The sequence below is a fragment of the Dreissena polymorpha genome, chromosome 1 (assembly GCF_020536995.1).
Source record: "Dreissena polymorpha isolate Duluth1 chromosome 1, UMN_Dpol_1.0, whole genome shotgun sequence".
In the NCBI taxonomy this organism is placed as follows: Eukaryota; Metazoa; Mollusca; class Bivalvia; order Myida; family Dreissenidae; genus Dreissena; species Dreissena polymorpha.
In genome coordinates, this window is record NC_068355.1 from 45019850 (window position 1) to 45037512 (window position 17663).

The window sequence follows — 17663 nt, forward strand, 5'->3', positions numbered from 1 at the left end:
GGTCCACCACAAATTTTAGGGGTCATTTGTTTATGAGTCATGCTTATTGTTATCACTGTTCTAGCAGGTAGATATAATTATGGTAAACTATCAATATGTGTTTACGGTACCCTTTCTGACTCTGAATCAAGTGAAAATAGCTATTTACAACCAGAATAAAATTAGCATAGCCTGCAAATGCTTCCGAGTCTGTTCAGATTTTATAAATTTATGCTGCACATAATTATGTTAGGGTTCGAAAAGAAGGCTTTACAACTTTAACCTTTTAAGAAAGGTCTTACATTGACTATTTTCTATGGGACTATTAAAGTGTCAAAATAAGAATCTAAGTAGGAAATTATCAACCAGCTACATTTGTGACATTAAAAAAGCCCTTTGTTCTGTTTTTTTTACAAAATAATTGCCTTTTAAGAAGAAGAAGGAGAAGTGAAGGACAGTAAGCCAGAGGCAACTGCTGTTCAGTCTCTCCCAATATGTGAGGCTCCCGATAACAATGAGGAAGAAGATATGGACATGGAAATTGTGGTGAGTTTTTGTATATTACCTTTGTTAAGTATTCTTTAAATATCATCAGAATCATTACTTTAATTGATCCAAATAATGCCCTTTACCAACGTTTTTATGCCCCCTTTCGAAGAAAAGGGGGCATAAAGTGATCGGACTGTCCGTCCATCTGTCCGTCTTTCCTTCACACTTTGCGCTTAGGTTTCAAAAAATGCTCATAACTTCTATGTCCCTTGAGATTTAACCTTCATATTTGGTGTGCATGTGTATATGGACAAGACCGTTCCATACGCACACAATTTTTCACCGCTGTGACCTTGATCTTGAACTTCGGGTCTGCCTTTAGGTTTTGAATTCTGCGTTTAGGTTTCAAAAATGCTCATAACTTCTATGTCCCTTGAGATATAACCTTCATATTTGGTATGCATGTGTATATGGACAAGGCCTTTCCATACGCACACAAAATCAGAACCCTGTGACCTAGACCTTGAACCTAGGGTCTGCGTTTAGGTTTCGAAATCTGCGTTTAGGTTTCGAAAAATGCTCATAACTGCTATGTCCCTTGAGATATAACCTTCATATTAGGTATGATTACTCAAGAAAGCATACGCCTAGGATCATGAAACTTCATAGGTACATTGATAATGACTTGTAGATGACCCCTATTGATTTTCAGGTCACCAGGTCAAAGGTCAAGGTCACAATGCCAAAAAACGCATTCACACAATGGCTGCCACTACAACTGACAGTCCATATGGGGGAATGCATGTTTTACAAACCCCTTGTTAGCTCATCTATTTTTTTGTAAAAAAAATGAGCTATTGTCATCGCCTTGGTGTCGGTGTCTGCGTCAGCGTCCGGTTAAGTTTTGTGTTTAGGTCCACTTTTTTCATAAAGTATCAAAGCTATTGCATTCAAACTTGGTACACTTACTTTCTATCATGATGGGACTGGGCAAGCAAAGTAAGATAACTCTGGCGTGCATTTTGATAGAATAATGTGCCCTTTTTATACTTAGAAAATTGAAAATTTGGCTATGTTTTTAGTTGCAATAATACAACTCCCAGCTATATTGACCCTCCAGGTCGCTGGGAGTTGCAACTGGTAACACAATTTACCATAGAAATTTTACCGCCTGGATTCCGGGCGCTGATTTATTGGTAAAATTAGCAACATAAACTATTTTCTGGCATGAATTAACATAAATAGATCGTCAATATATCTACAATGAGCAAATTAAGATAACTTACATGATATGTTGTGCTCGCAGAAGAAAAATTTTAATCAAAGTTTCAAACATGTCAACCGTAAATGCAAATGTCAACTTGTTTTCATATGGAACATTTTTTATTAACCAAAACAAAAATTAAAGGAACGCATGCGGTGTGTTTACAACAACATGTACCAATAAACGGTTAACCTATGCTTTTTCGAACATACAATTTTTGTTTTTAAGAAAGTTTATTTTCAAATATTAAACTTTTGTTTTAAATGGGAAGAAATTGTCTATACAATTTGTTCAAATTTTAATTAATACTTATGTTAATTGTATATGAAAAGCGGTCAGACAACAGACGTCTGGAAGAAACAAAAGGAACGACGACCTTTAGATCTGCCATAAATGAATTATAATACTACAACATCTACAGCAGCAACATGTATTAGCTCTAAAGCATACAATTGTTTTTAGCCATATACAAAATAGAAAATAGCAAAAGTGTAATGCATGGATTATAAGAATTATGACTCCCCATGCGATTTTAGCCCAGTGGGCTAAAATGCGTGCACTTGAAATTCTCACATATTTTTTCATTAAACTTGAAACATGAATGGATGGCAATATTGACATTATGCAGGTCATTTCATTTTGTTCGAACGTCTAAAATTCTGGTTGCTATGGCAACCAAAAAAATATATTCTAAAAATGATGTAGCCAGTAGGGGACATATATTGCTTGGCAATAGTCTAGTTAATATCTCAATTTGTCAAATCAAATCACCGGATAATGGGGCTTCAACACATGTATGTATGATCTGTAATGTCACCTATTTTTGTAGGGCTTCTTCAAAGAGGTGGTTTCCGGTCAATACTTTTGGTTTGAATTTACCAATCTTGATCAGACTTTGGATAAAGCTAGCTTGATTTGAGACCTAGCATTGAAATTGTGTGTGTGTAGGAAGCTAACATGCATACATAGCTGAGGATTGTATTTTAGGCCGGTAGGTCATGGTCAAGGTTTCAGCTTATAAAAATAGAAAAACTATTTTCACTCAAAAACTATTTTAATGGCAGATTTCACCACTTGATATTTCATTTGGGGCTTTTTGATAGTAGATCTTAATCCCAGTAACCCTAAATAGTAGAACACTTTCTGTCCAATAGCTCGAGTAGGATTGAGGTATTGTTCTTACATTGTGTGTATTGGTTGCCCATGTACAGACATTGCTTGAAGTAAATTAATAAGGAAAATGTTAAACACTGGATTTCTTAGCAACGCAATATTTCTTGTTTTGAAAAGAAATATTTTATTTAAAAAAAAAATGCTGTGAACAAAAAACAATATGATTTCTCTTATCCACCACACTTGCATGGAACTTGTGTGCTAATGCCTACTTGCAATTAATTGCTTTAATGTCTTAAGTTGCCTACAAGTAAGCATTAACATGTTTTTGTAAATGAAATTATAAATTGTATAAGGCTAATGAGCCCCTAAAGGGCATCAATCTGTAATGTTTTTAATGATTCCTTATTTCAGTCTTTCTGTTGCATTATGAACATCTGCTTCAAGCAGATGGATCAATGATTTTTATGTCAGTCACATATTATTTGTAATGATTCTTGTTAGCTGTATAAGAGAGTATATTGTAATCATGTTTTATTTCAGTCGTCATCGTTTATCAGCAACATCTCGGCCACCATGCTAGTGTCTAACGGAGCAATCCCGTATTGCCTGATCATCCTGAGAAACCTGCTGCCGTACTGAAGGAACTTCAACCCAGCTGAGGTAGGCATTCTTACATCTTGGCTCCCAGCTTTTGAACAATCAAGTGTTTTCCTTTCAATCCTGCATCCTAACTGTGTAGGCATTTGAACTTTTTAGCTTAGAGTTGAACAATTATTTGCAATATCTAGAGAAACTTCTGGACTTTTTACTTATTTAACCTTTTTTTCAGGGGGGGGGGGGGGGTGCACTGCAAAATAATGCCCAAGTTGATATCCAATCTGGGGCCCATCAATAGCTAGCTAGTATGAATTGCATGGACTTAGCCCTAACCCGCTCTTAAGCAAAGTCAAAATGGCTTAATGATAACAGCATAAAACCAGAACAGCCTGCAAGTTACTTGCAGGTTTTATGCTTTTTGCTGCTCATCACTGTCTTAACTTTGGAAATGAAGCCTATAAAACTTGAATCTAGTAAGAAAAGTCTTAACAATACAATAAGTCAATACAGTTGCTTCAAAATGAATAACTCAGTTGTTAAGAGTAAACATTATCCTTTTTACTCATGTCCATTTCTGTTTCAGGAGGAGAGGGCAAAGCCCCACCCCACGTCCCCACCTCTGGACATGTGCCCAATCTTCCTCCGTCAGTATGTACGGGGTCATGCTTATGATGTGTTTGAGGACTACCCACAGCTCCTCACTGAAATGGCCCTCCGCCTGCCGTATCAGGTACATTTTCCTTACATGGCTAGAGTGAAACCTTGTTAACGCTCTAGATGTCACATTATTAGTCCAATGTCATGAAACTTGATCAGGATTTCAATTTTGTGCTAATGATATTTCAGCTGAAAAATTCAAAAAATGGCTTAGGTTTGTTGAAAAACATGGCAACCAGTGGGGAAGGTGATTTTTATGTCCCCCATCACTATAGTGGGGGACATATTGTTTTTGCCCTGTCTGTCTGTCTGTTGGTCTGTTTGTGCCAACTTTAATATTTTGCAATAACTTTTGCTATATTGAAGATAGCTACTTCATATTTGGCATGCATGTGTATCTCATGGAGCTGCACATTTTGAGTGGTAAAAGGTCAAGGTCATCCTTCAAGGTCAAATGTCAAAAATACTAATTCAAAGCGGCGCAGAAGGATGTGCTTCTGACAAACACATTTCTTATTCCTTTTATTGCTTAATTGTGAAGGCATTCACTGTTGACAATTTAATGCATATTTAGTGTACTTCATTAAACTTGTAGAATACACTTTTAAGTATGCTTGCTTTATTCCTGAAGTGATTTAATACGAGATGGCAACATTTTAGCTTACTTGATTGCTCAATTGAGCTTTTGTGACCGGTCTTTGTCCGTTGTACGTCCGTCCGTCGTGCGTCCGTCCACATTTGTTTGTAAACACTGTAGAGGCCACATTTATTGTCCGATCTTCATGAAACTGAGTCAGAAGATTTGTCCCAATGATATCTCGATTGACTTGGAAACTGGGTCATGCTGGGTCAAAAACTAGGTCACAAGGTAAAAAAGAAGAAAAAACCTTTTAAACACTGTAGAAGTCACATTTCATGCCCAATCATCATGTAGCTTTGTCAAAATGTTTGCCTTAATGATTAGTTGGTTAAGTTCAAAAGTGGTTCTGGTCCGTTGAAAAACATGGCCGCCAGTGGGTAAGGCTGTCAAGTTTACAGATTTTACTAAATGTTTAAACGAAATTAAATAAACGAAACGTTACCGTTTAAACGGTATCCATATGTTTGTTTTAAAAGCATGGGTGCCATCGCGTTTTCAAACTGAACGTAGTAATTATTTACATTGTACGGAAGTTATGACGTCATATTAAAACCAGCTGTTCTCGTCATTGTCTAATCTTTGGGTTATACTTTATCTACTTAAATGCCGTAATATTGTGTAACAAAAACAAATTAATATTGAACCTAATTTATTCAATAAGAGTAAACCTGTTTAAAATTTGCAATTGTTTTATTTAACAAGATTTACATCAAAACGAGTATATGTTCATCAAATTGGCTGCATCAGAAATGAGCTCTCTGTTGTGCCGACACGCGTGGAATGTTTATGACAATTCGGAGCATGCTCATGCAACAAATGGCGGGAACATTTTCGCGAGTATTTTGTGCCGACGCGGGTTAAATATTCAAGACATGTAGTCCGTACATGGTGTATTGACATGTTTACGGTACTGTGAATAAGGGACATCTGGCGTACATGATACAAATACGAGTCTTTTCAACAGCTTTGCAACGTCGTAACGTAATGAACTAAAATGGATGATATTGATATTGACTGGCGTTTAAACATTTACTGTTTTTGTAAACGTTTTTGAGCAAAACACGAAACGCGACCGTTAAAACATTTAAACGTGACACCCTTACCAGTGGGCGGGGCAGTTTTCCTTTTTTGGCTATAGAGAAACCTTGTATACTCTCTAGAAGTCACAATTTATGCCCAATCATCATGAAAGTAGGTCAAACATTTGTTTTCTTGATATCTTGGGCAAGTTCGAAAATGGTCTTGATCGGTGAAAAAACATGGCTGCCAGTGGGCGGTGCTTTTTTATGTCCCCCACTATAGTAGTGGGGGACATATTGTTTTTGCCCTGTCTGTTGGTTGGTTTGCGCCAACTTAAACATTTGCAATAACTTTTGCAATATTGAAGATAGGAACTTGTATTTGGCATGCATATGTATCTCATGGAGCTGCACATTTTGAGTGGTGAAAGGTCAAGGTCATCCTTCAAGGTCAAAGGTCAAATATGGGTCAAAATCGCTCATTTAATGTACACTTTTGCAGTATTTCAATATTCTAAGATAGCAACTTGATATTTGGCATGCATGTGTATCTCATGGAGCTGCACATTTTGAGTGGTGAAAGGTCAAGGTCATCCTTCAAGGTCAGAGGTCAAATATATGTGGCCCAAATCGCTAATTTTATGAATACTTTTGCAATATTGAAGATAGCAACTTGATATTTGGCATGCATGTGTATCTCATGGAGCTGCACACTTTTTAGTGGTGAAAGGTCAAGGTCATCCTTCAAGGTCAAATATATGTGTCAAAATTGCTCATGTAATGTCACTTCTGCAATGTTGAAGCTAGCAATTTTATATTTGAAATGCATGTGTATCTCATGGAGCTGCACATTTTGAGTGGTGACGGGTCAAGGTCATCCTACAAGGTCAAACGTCATATAGGGGGACATTGTGCTTCACAAACACATCTTGTTATCTGAGGGTGCAGTTTTCTTATATTTATATAGTAAAAAAGCTTGTGAACACTCTAGAAGTCACATTTTTTGCCCAATCATCATGAACCTTGGTGAAAAGATTGGTTTTATATATATCTCAGATAAGTTTGCAAATGGTCCTGATCGGTAAAAAAACATGGCCGCCAGGGAGGTGGGGCAGTTTTCCTTATGTGACTAGAGAGAAACCTTATGATCGAACTTTTTAGAAGTCGCTTTTTTTGCCTAATCATCGTGAAACTTTTAAAGTTCTTAATATTTTTTCATTGAACTTGAAAATGGATAGATGGCAATATGGACATTATGCACATCATTTCATTTCGTTCCGACGTAAAAAAATTCTGGTTGCTATGGCAAAAAATAGACTAGAAATACTGCTGAAAATGGTGGTTTTCTGGATCCTGCAATAACTTAAAGTTCTTAATATTTTTCATGAAACTTGAAACATGGATTGATGGCAATATGGACATTATGCACGTTATTTCATGTTGTTCCTAAATAAAAAAATTTGGTTGCTATTGCAACAAATATATATATAAAAAATCTGGAATTTCTGACAATGGTGGAGCCAGTAGGGGACTTTTATTGCTTAACACATAGATTGACAAAGCGCATCATCTGGGAGCATCCATCAGTTTCACTGATATTCTTGTTTCTGATTGTATTCTGCTTGGAAAAGCCTTTGATGTACAAAAATCATTTTCCTTTATTACACCAACTAACCAGCAGGTAATTGCATTACAAAATTTTTAAGCAATCAATATATAATCAATCAAATCTCCAATGTACACACCACATATTTTCTCATGTGGGGGAATGACGTCATCATTGACACGTGTCTAACGAGGTTCTTCAAGAGCCAGGGGCATAGTAGTAAACTTATTGTTTAGCAATTAGACAATGTCAAATATTCAGATCAACATCACAAGAAAAAAAGAAATAGAATAATAAAGATCGTCCATTTATCAAATACACATATTTAAATGTGTTCATTTGTTCAGATAGCTAAACATACTTAACAAAACTAGTCAGTCCAACAAACATATTGATTTATTTAGTTTAAGAATAAGAAAAACTCCAAATGCCACTCAAATACTACTCATTTCAGCTGAAGAAGATTGGAGACAGTGTGTCCAGTGTGGCTGAGTATTTGATGACCAAGCGTACGCCATTCGTCAAGAAACTAGTTTGAAAGGTAAACCATTCACTGATTAAACAATATATCACAGCACACCGTTTGTCAAGAAACAAGTTGGAAAGGAAAAACATTCATAATTGAGACTGATTATACAAGATTTTTTCAAGGGCACCCCATTCGTCAAAAAACAAGTTCAGAAGGAACGCCATTCAAAATTGTTACTGATTAAACTAGATTTGTGCCAGAGCACACCATTCATCAAGAAACAAGATCGAAAGGTATCAAACCATTCAGAATTGAAACTAATTAAACAAGATTTGTGCCTATTGGGTTGAAGATTTGTGCCAATTGGGTTTGACTATACACATCATATTGTTACATGAATTGTTCCTGTTCCTGCTCATAACCTTATTAAGGTGTGTACAAATTTATTGTTTTGTTATGATTTAGTACATGTACAGTACACACAGACTTGTCAGAGGAATTGCTGCTTTTGGCATAAAACATTTAAATGTGTGTAAACCAAACTACATGATTTTGTGTATAAAATTATGCAAATTTCATTATCCTAGGAAAAAAAAGCATAAGTAATTTTCCTTCATTATCTTTTGATTTGAACAACATGTTTATAAAGGTTGCAAAATTTGACATATACCAGCGTCAGTGGTATTCATCATGTCTGTGTCATACTCTATTTGTAACTGGTTACATGTTAGGACATGCAATTTTGGGGGGTTGTATAGAGAAAACATGGTTGGTGCCGAGATGGAGAAAGTTTATCCGGTGAGGCTTAGAAAAAGAAAATAGGGCGAGCTTTAGCGAGCCCTTTTTTTCTTTTTCGGGCCGAACCGGATAAACTTTCTCCATCTCGGCACCAACCATGTATTCGATTTATCCTGCTTCATGCCGTTGACACATTTTATCAAAGACAAATGATTAATTTACATAACAATATAATTATTCTTGTCGGGCCTCCTACATTCCTTACGACCGAATAACTACCGATTGTGTCACGCTAAAAATAGTTCCACATTAAACTGTTCCTTTTAATACTTTCCTATCGAAACTATTAAGAGAAGAAATAAAAAACGAATCGAGAATGTGATATTTTTCTTGGTAAAAAAATGAAATCAAAATGCATCAGCAAAACAAAAACTAAATTTTATTTACCTTAATGACAACTTTAATCCATTGCTTATAACAATAAATGTACAACGATATACACATTCATTGTCTGTTCTTCCATCTCCTTTGTCGGAATCCATTTTCTGTTTTTCCATCTCTTTTATCGCAATGTATTTTAAACCACACTCTTTTTTGATAGCGTTTGTATCGAATGCTAACCATTCTGACCCAAAACCCGATTAACGAAACCGTAATCCTGTCGTAGCGAATTATTTTATTCCTATCGAAGTTAACACTTATGAATGACAAACACACTCCGAAAATCGTTTATGATTCGTTCGATGCTTTAAAATATTAAAAAATACTGTTTAAAACCACCATGTCAAAATTGTTGTCCCTAAAATCCTGAGAGAAACTAGATATTCATCTAGTATGTTTTGTCAGAGAAATGACGTCACACTAGATACGTCATAATTTGCGTTATCAAGTAAATGAACATGATATGGTTCGGTAATATATTTTTAAGAAGATAAAAATGATGATATATAATATTACGATAACTTTCATGATGCGTCCCAATAAATTTCAAAGGTCAAATATTATAACATGTTAATCGGCGCGTATGAATACATACTTACGGTTAGGTGACGACACGTGATGTACTGCCGGATATCAACTAGTTTATCCGACCCTGCTTTATTTGATCAATGTTTGCAACTGAGGCAGGATAAATTGTTATATTGTCCTCTCTGTGTATAACTCTATTTGCTACTTCTGTTATTAGCATATTTAATGTCGTGGGTAATGTGTTTCTTCTGTGTCAACTCTATTTGCTACTTGCTGTCAATTATTCAAAAGATTGATAGCACATACATGAAACACCTGTATTGCACCGAACAATAGATAATCACACTTAAACTGTCAATTTTCCAAGTTATGGTTTGTCTCTAATTGATTAAAATTGAGCAATCATACAATCAGCTCATTGGACTGCCGCCATATTTGAATGTCAAGACAACGCTCTTGAGACCAAAATGGAAGGTTGCAGAAAAAGCAGGAGCAAAGCATATTTAATGTTGTGGGTAATGTGACACTTCTATGGCAAGCTTTATTTGCAACAGGTTACATTTTTCACATGCACCATCAGGGGTATTTGTTATTTTCTGTTGATGTCTAGATCTACAGGTTTGCATGCAATACTCTAGCTTGTCGTTCAACCAAATAAACTCTCAATGTTACAGTTGCTACTCTTCATCTGTGGAACAAAAGAGAAGTACCGAGAGTTGCAGGACCTGCACTCCATTGAGCTGAACCTGCGGAGTGTTACCAGCCAGTGCCAGAAGAGTTGGCTGTCAGCTGGAGATGTGGCCCCCACAGCGTTCTTCTCCCGTATGACTCTGCTGGTCCTGGTACGTGATCTCAATGTTAACTCTTTACCACTTATATGCGCATTTTGACACCCTTAGATACTGATGAGCATGTTTGATAGATTTTTGACCAAGTTAAAGCCTTGGACTGAACAATTTTCTCTGAAATAGCTGCTGTGTGGCTTCAAAGTGCACAAGGGGGCATTTGTTTTTCACAAACACAGCTTTCTGTTTCATTTCCCACTTTAATTTTGGGGGATAAAAAATAATGTATGTATAGCGGGTCTTTGACTTTTCATTTACCAATACCATCATGTGAATGAAACGCATGTATGTTTATACCTGTAAAACACAGAATGTTGTTTCATGACAATCTCTACAAGATGTACACTCATATCTGCCCCAAAATAGAACTGAACCATTAACTGAAGATTATTGTTAAGATTTTCAATGCATTGTCAGACACACTTACCTCCATCCATTACTAATCAAGTATACGTGTACAATACCTGTATATGAAAACCGGGCAGCAAGCTTTCAGCATCAGAGCCCTGCCTTTTCAAAGATCTAAGGACTTATTTATTACAACTTAATTTAAGCTCCTATCAATGTTCATTTATAATGGATATGGTCCCAAAATAAATTATCTAAGTAGAGTGGTTCCTCTGTGCATGCAGTTTCAAATAAATGTACACCTGTACCCCAATTTGGGGCTAAATTTCCAATTATTTGTTTATGTTTGTTTTATCTCTGAAGTAATGTAGACATTAACATAGGACACATTAAATTTAGAAAAAAATCAAACCTATTGCCACCTGTGGGTCTTAACATAAATGATAAGGCTTTTCTTGAGGGCTTTAAACCGCTGTCGAAACTTTATTCTTGAATTTTCAGTTCAGGAACACCCATTTGCCTGAATTATCATTATATACTGGTTTTTCCTCTTGAGCTATGTAGAAATTAATATAATATTATGACGCATTCAATGAAGAATACAATCAAAGCCATTGCCAACTGTGGGTTAAGGCCCATTTGCCTTAACAAAATCCTTTCAAAATTCCTGACCATATTTGGTTGATTTGAGGGAAATAAATAGATTCAATGAAATAAATTTATCATTTTGGTTGGTACCAATAAATTATTATCCGTAAAAATTATATTTGTACATGTAATTTAAATTTCTGGGAAGATGTTCAGTATGAAAGGATCCAGGTTTTCAAAATCTAGAGACAGATGATCTTTATTGAACACTAACCTTACTTAGGTCAGTTTGTAGAACAAGATTTCAGGACATCAAAAGGCATTTTTAGCTCATCTATTTTTTGAAAGAAAAAAAGAGCTAATGTCATCACCTTGGCGTCGGCGTCCGGTTAAGTTTTGCGTTTGAGTCCACTTTTCTCAGAAAGTATCAATGCTATTGCATTCAAACTTGGTACACTTACTTACTATCATAAGGGGACTGTGCAGGCAAAGTTAGATAACTCTGGTGTGCATTTTGACAGAATTATGTGCCCTTTTTATACTTAGAAATTGAAAATTTTGGTTAAGTTTTGTGTTTAGGTCCACTTTATTCCTACAGTATCAAAGCTATTGCTTTCATACTTGCAACACTTATTAACTATCAACTGTGCAGGCAAAGTTATGTAACTCTGACTGGCATTTGGAAGGAATTATGGGCCCTTTATACTTAGAAAATTTGGTTAAGTTTTGTGTTTTGGTCCACTTTACCCCTAAATTATCATAGATATTGCTTTCATACTTGGAACACTCACAAACTATCATAAGGGTACAGTAAAAGGACAAGTTGCATAACTCTGTCATTTTTATGGAATTATGGCCCTTTTTTGACTTAGTAACTTTGAATATATGGTTAAATTTTGTGTTTCGATACACTTTACTTCTTAAGTATCAAGGCTATTGCTTTCAAACTTCAAATACTTTCATGCTACTATGAGGTTACTGTACCTGGCAAGTTGAATTTTACCTTGACCTTTGAATGACCTTGCTTTTGCTTAAATTGCCATAACTTCTTTATTTATGATTAGATTTGATTGATACTTTGAAAAAACTACTCTTACTTGACATACCACAATAGACTCCACCCAAACCATCCCCCGTGCCCTCCCCCCTCCCCCCATTTTTTTTTTTTTTTTAAGATCATCTCACAAATGACCACCACACCCTCACACTATGCCCGCCCCCCCCCCCCCCCCCCTCCAATTTTTTTTTTAAACGGTTAAAAAACAAAAGTATTTATTTTTATTATTTTATGTTTGAAATACCCTACAACCATCGCACCCAAGAATCCACCCCCCACCCCCCTTCCCCCACCTGAATCCCCCCCACCACGAATCCCCCCCCCCCCCCCCCCCTAATTTTTTTTTAAAGATCATCTCACAAATTACCACCACACCACTATACCCCTGAAAATGAGAGTCCCTTCACCTTTAAAAAGAAAATAGATGAGCGGTCTGCACCCGCAAGGCGGTGCTCTTGTTTTAAAGATTATTTAATCAATGACCACACTCCAACACTATATAGAGAATAATAGGTTAGCGTTCAATACAGAGAAGTTAATGTTGCGAGGCTTAGAAAGCCGGGAGCGCGAGCCTTGGCGAGCGCTTTCGGTGTTCGAGCCGAGCAACATAAACTTCTCTGTATTCAACGCTAATCCTAGTATTCTATTTATCCCATTTGATTTATTTTAACGTGACATTTAACATAACTAGGATCTAATAACCTTAGCCTAAAAATTATTTTAATTCATTACTGCTGTTAAAATGAACCGGAGCAGATTATCAAATAATAGCCGTTGGTAAACTCGGATGCATATGCAGATTTCTGCATAAAACATAATTATATATAAAATTGCACAATGTTATTTGTCTATGATAAATGCCCTTATTGTGTACAAGAAAATAATTTTATACATAAATACACAAAGAATGGAAAACATTCCATTACACAACAGATAAATCAGTGGATAATACCCGTGTACAAAATGGGACGTTCCATATTCCAGTGTGGTGCTATTTTTACCATCTTATACTTTACACAGCTCTATGCTTAATTTATATTAAATCGGATAGCATATATTGCAGATTATTTATGAATTGTGCGATAATTGTATGGCTTGTTGTACATTCTTAAATGTCAAAAGTATATGCATGGATTATAAACAATGCACATTACACGAAATAAGAAAAATGTGATTAATTGACAATTCAAATACCGTATGTCGATATACAGTACATTTACATGTGAAATAAGTTTATATTAAATCGTCAATTTTTTGGGGGAAATTAGTGTCATTTCATGACGCCATCAATCAGCTGATTCATTATACGGATGGCGAAAAATTCATTACACGGATGGCTAAAAATTATTTCATATGACTAGATTTAAAGGTTGAAGGTCGTATAATTTTGAAGCTAAAGATTTCTCGAATTTATTAATTTTGAAAAATCATTCATTGGTAAAGTAAAAAGTAGTCCGTGCACATGACAGGTATATCCTACAGTGTTGAATACAGGCTAGTATATTCCATAAGGTGTTATACGGTCAATGTCGCGTTGAAAATGGGATAAACATCCCTCCCCCCTTTTTGATTGAAGTATTGAGATAAGTCCCTTCACCTTAAAAAAGACAAATAGATGAACGGTCTGCTCCGCTAGGCAGTGCTTTTGTTTAATTTGCATTCATGCTACGTTCACTTGCTACAACTATGTTAAACAAACATAACTTAATTTGACTGCTATTCCCCAGTGTGATATGCATGTCCCTGCTGTTTCAGGGCTCCAGTGTGATATGCATGTCCTTGCTGTTTCAGGGCTCCAGTGTGATATGCATGTCCTTGCTGTTTCATGGCTCCAGTGTGATATGCATGTCTTTGCTGTTTCAGGGCTCAGTAAAGAGTCTTATCCTGCATCTAATGGAGGACCACAGCCAGGTTAGCAACACATGTGGAGAACATGCCTGCCCATGTCCAGCGCCTTCCTGCTGCAACCATGTGAAAGACGTCTGACCTCGAACATATCCCATAAAATTAACTGGGGTCCGATAATATTTTCGAAATTGTCGGACCTCGTGTCGGACAAAAGAACAATGTGTAAAAGTTTGGTAAAAAATAAACACAACAATAGGTTTATGTAAAAAAAAATACAGACTGTTTTCCATTTATTTTACTTTGATAGATTTTTATGCCACCCTTGAAGAAGAGGGGGTATATTATTTTGCACATGTCGGTCCGTTGGTCGGTCCGTCCACCATATGGTTTCCGGATGATAACTCAAGAACGCTTTGACCTAGGATCATGAAACTTCATAGGTCCTTTGATCATGACTGACAGATGACCCCTATTGATGTTCAGGTCACTAGGTCAAAGGTCACAGTGAGTCAACATAGTAAAATGGCTTTCGGATGATATATCAAGAATGCTTAGGCCTAGGATCATGAAACTTCATAGGTATATTGGTCATGACTGGCAGATGACCCCTATTGATTTTCAGTTTATTAAGTCAAAGGTCAAAGTCACAGTGACTCGAAACAGTAAAATGGTTTCCTGATGATAACTCAAGAATGCTTACGCCTACCATCATGAAACTTCATAGGTACATTGACTGGCAGATGACCCCTATTAATTTTCAGGTCACTAGGTCAAAGGTCAAGGTCACAGTGACTCGAAACAGTAAAATGGTTTCCTGATGATAACTCAAGAATAAATAGGCCTAGGATCATGAAACTTCATAGGTACATTGATTATGACTGGCAGATTACCCCTATTGATTTTCAGGTCACTAGGTCAAAGGTCAATGTGACAGTGACAAAAAATCTATTCACACAAATGCTGCCACTACAACTGACAGCCTATATGGGGGGCATGCATTTTTACAAACAGTCCTTGTTCAAGTTTAAAATTAAACGGAATCAAACAGCTTTTTTTTCTGGTGATGTAACAAACTCCAAGCGTGATTCTTAAAATCACTGCTCCCGCTTAGAAAATTCAAAGTGAGTTAAATCAAGATTTAACAGGAGTATTAATCGCAAATTAACGCGCACAGTTAATTCCGGTAATCTTGTGCGTCCGGTAATCTTGCACACTCCGCGGTTGCGATGACGAATGGTTTGCTTTAGTGATGAAAGATGGCATTTCACATTTTTAAGAATTAACGGATTTATAGGTACATATGCAAAATAAAATTTGATCATTATATTTTAACACCGGTTGCGTCACCCCTATACGTTGTACATGTTTTGTTAACACTGACCTACTAACGATAAATTCGAAATGAATTACAAATTCCCTGCAGTCTTTAGCGTTTTTATTAAATTAAGTTAAGAATTCATAAATCTGACGTGTAATTTAGCATTCCATTGCACAATCAGTTATGGTATTTTTGGCCATTGAAAATTGCATCAGACAACATTGTCATCATTTCCCGCCATTCTGTCAACACATTTGATATCATCTTCGCACGCGCAATCGCCCAGTTTTAATATTTTCTGTATTAAAACTATCGAAGCATGATTAGGGGTTAAATTAAACCTGTTATGCAAAAACATTTTTTTCACGCTAGAAATCAATCATTAAATTTTTTTATTGTTTCTTTTGCTACAGTCAACAGAATGCCACCACCATCATCATCAAAACAGCACTAGAAATCCACATTAAATTTTAATGGTTTTACAAACTGATTATTAAACTAATTTTCTGGATTGATTTTTGTCCCTAATTGGACACCATATGTCTAAAATTTTGCCTAAATGATGTCATTACACCAAGTGCGCAAGATTACACTGTGATAGTTTGAAAATGAGGTGAGTTTGTTTGTTTTGAAATCCAATCGGACAGTTCTTCACTGATTTAATCAGATATTTTTGTGTTAATAAGCACATGAACTTCTTATTTTCATAATAAATTTAGATAATATGTTCTCAATTAATATAAGAACATGTTTTAAACCAATTGACCCTTAACTGCGCAAGATTACTGGACAGGTACATCGTATCACTTTATTTCTGATACGGCTGGAGATTGAACAGAATTTAAAAATTACTAGTAAACAAAAGTAACAAAGGGTAAACAACAGCGAAAAATACCTGTTTCGGACCAGACGTCGCCATCTTGATCATCACTTTGAATGTACTAGTGTTTTATATTGCTGTTTACTATTACTTTTAATGTAAAAAAAACAACCAAAACAGGTCTGTTCGAAGAACGTTCATATAAATATTTCAGACCAGTAAGGATGATTCTAGCCAGTTGACATATGTTTTCATCTATTTTCATTTAACACCCAGTTATTGATTTGCGTTTGATGCAGCTTAGAATTGCCAAGAAAAAGGCTTTAGTTATTTTTGATCTTATTGATTTAACATTTGATCTTTCATCAACACCAACCATAAGTAACATCGTGGCCTGAAAATCTTTTTTGAAGATAATTTTGTTACCATGTTTTCATGAAACGGTTGTTTTTATTTTTATTGTATTTAAAAGTGTTAAATATTGTGGATGTCATAATAATAAAAATAAACTCTATCAATGGTATTTTCTTGTGTTTGGGTAAAGAAGAATTAGGTCTTATAAAAGCTGGTCACGTCCGGAAAATTGTATTAGTTATCAGACCTTATTTCCGGTAAGACTTTTGTTTTTCGCATGAATTGCCAGATTCCTGCCCATCACAACCCAGCTTCCTGCCTATTTATGAATTTTATGAATACTTTTGCAATATTGAAGATAGCAACTTGATATTTGGCATGCATGTTTTACTCTCATCCTCGCTTCACCACGGCCAAACGGTCTTCAAACAAAACCGTCACAAACTAAACCGGCCTCACCACGGCCAAACGGTCTAAATCGGTTTTTAAACAAAAAGGTCACAAACCAAACAGGTCTCACAAATGGCCAAATGGTCCTCAAACAAATCGGTCTCACAATGGCCAAACGGTCTTCAAACAAAACGGTCACAAACCAAAACGGCCTCACTACAACAACTGTCTTCAAACAAAACGGTCACAAATCAAAACGTCCTCACCACGGCCAAACGGTCTTCAAACAAAACGGCCTCACCACGGCCAACAGTCTAAAAAAAACTGTCACAAACTTAAACGGTCTCACAACAGCCAAGGGTCCTCAAACAAAACGGTCTAACAACGGCCAAACAAAACGGCCACAAACCAAAACGGTTTAATAACTGATCTTCAAACAAAACGGACTAACAAATTTAAACGGTCCTCAAACAACGGCCAAACGGTCTTGAAACAAAACGGTCACAAATCAAAACGGTCTCACAATGGCCAAACAGTCTTTAAACAAAACAG

General features: G+C 36.0%; 1 protein-coding gene across 2 annotated transcripts in view; it reads left to right on the forward strand.

Annotated features, from left to right (window-relative positions):
• Positions 1–17663, forward strand: part of LOC127865074 (E3 ubiquitin-protein ligase UBR4-like) — a 171075-nt gene that overhangs the window by 35867 nt on the left and 117545 nt on the right. The window contains exons 2-5 of one of the 2 annotated variants that reach the window (XR_008042472.1): positions 416–525; positions 7822–7908; positions 10218–10385; positions 14245–16881. The gene's annotated coding sequence lies outside the window, so the exon portion shown is untranslated. Of the gene's footprint in view, positions 1–415; positions 526–7821; positions 7909–10217; positions 10386–14244 lie in introns of those variants that run through there. The other variant, XR_008042473.1, reaches the window with a different exon arrangement.